Source organism: Acyrthosiphon pisum, chromosome A1 (assembly GCF_005508785.2).
Source record: "Acyrthosiphon pisum isolate AL4f chromosome A1, pea_aphid_22Mar2018_4r6ur, whole genome shotgun sequence".
NCBI classification, from domain to species: Eukaryota; Metazoa; Arthropoda; class Insecta; order Hemiptera; family Aphididae; genus Acyrthosiphon; species Acyrthosiphon pisum.
Genome location: NC_042494.1, coordinates 169,176,058 through 169,178,040, shown reverse-complemented (window position 1 = coordinate 169,178,040; position 1,983 = coordinate 169,176,058).

The following is a 1,983-nucleotide window of genomic DNA, read 5'->3' as shown; positions in this document are numbered from 1 at the left end:
AGTCTGCCTTGCAGCACATTCGATTACCGTATAGCTAAAAATTCTAATATGTATGGTTGGCGGTTCTGAGTCACTTTTTACGGGGAGATGAAAAAAGTTTAACCAGGAATGTATGCCTAGCAGTGAAACAAATCTCCCTGTAATTTTATAGAAAAAACTCTAAACGATTTTTAATTTGACAGACAAGATATTAACATTTAGTCAGTTACTATGCAACCGTTGTACAATCAAGTTGTGTTATTTTTTTTCAGTAAATTATCTTATTGATTCGATTTTTTTTTTTCAACCAATTATTTTTTGTTTTATTAAAAACCATGAATTTACAGAAGTTTTCTAACGATTTTCCTTCATTGGTTTATTTAGTAAGAAATAATTCGTATCCAGTACATTCAGATTTTACTACATTTTTATCGAGATTAAAATCGTATAATTCATTTCCACCTACTTTGTGTCAAAATAAATATTCGTTATCTGAGGCCGGATTTAAGTATTCAGGAACTGCTGACATAGTCGAATGTTTTTGTTGTGGACTGGTCTTGCAAAAATGGACTAAAGATGACATTCCGTTTGTTGAACACGCAAAATGGAATCCTAAATGTATATTTGTTTTACTTTGTAAGGGTAATGAATTTATAGAAAATGTAAAAAACGAATATCTAAAATCTACACATGTTTGTGATTGTAATCAGTTTTAATCATAGTATATTATTTTACTTGAAGAAATTAATTACATTTTAATAATCTGTAATCATTTAAAAATAAATATTGTATTAATCAACTTAAATGTGTTAACAATAAAATATATTGTATTAATCAACTTAAATGTGTTAATAATTGATTTTATATCTCGTAGACTTGTAGCCGAGTGGGATAACGCGCCAAGTTATAATTAAATATAAAAGGTTTAAAATCCAAGTTACAGGTTCAACGGTCGAGGTAAGTATCCCCTCTCCTACGCGTTATTTGATTTGGTTTCATAGTCACTTTAGTTTTTTATCACGTAGACTGCGAATGGTCTTTTTGCTGCTTTCATCAATATCAACCAAATAAGTTCAGTATATAATAATACAGGATTCCAGTAATATACTCAGTTTTCAAATATGTGTGTTGTAAGGATCATACGTTATTTTATTTCACGTTTTTTAAAGTTAAAACATTTTTTATATTTGTGCGTTTTTTTAAAAAATCATCAAAAATCGACTATATCAAAAAGAACACGTCGCAGTACAATATGATTCCAATTGTTGTTTCAAAGTCAGTAATCGATATACGACCTTTGAGCAAGAAAAGTGTAACTGTTGGATTTTTGGTTGATAAAAATATGTTTACAGTCATTATATTACTCCAATGTAATTTTACAAAAAAAATTTTAATGATCGATTTAATACAGTGGTATACATTAATTTCGGATTCAATTTATAGCTCAATAACTAATAATCTACATACTAATAATTGTAAACGTATAAAAATAACAGATACCATGTATTATTCAGCTAATTTAAATCAGCTTACTATCAAATTGTATGTTAATAACCAATTTATCACGTTATCATATAATGATCTCCATCGAATAAAAGAATTACAAGAATGTATAGATTCATATATTGTTGAAAAGCAGAAAAAGTTGGTTTCATATCAGTCAACTTTTGATACAGTGTATTCATTAATTAAAGCAAGCATTAATATTCTACCATTATCTTGTCAGAGAAATGATTTTACTAACCAGTATATACAAAATTTTGATTTTAGCAATTGTTTCGTACAGAACGATGATTTCAGTTTTATGTTTGAAATACTTCAATTCCACAATAATTCATTATCAAATATAATATTAAATGATATTAAAATATAACCATATTTTAACCATATATTGTTCTATGATATAAAATTGTGATCCACGACTGCTTTATCAACAGCTGCAGCAGCAGGTTGTTTTACAAATTATGATTATACAGCTGTTGACCACGATTATAAAGAACGTAA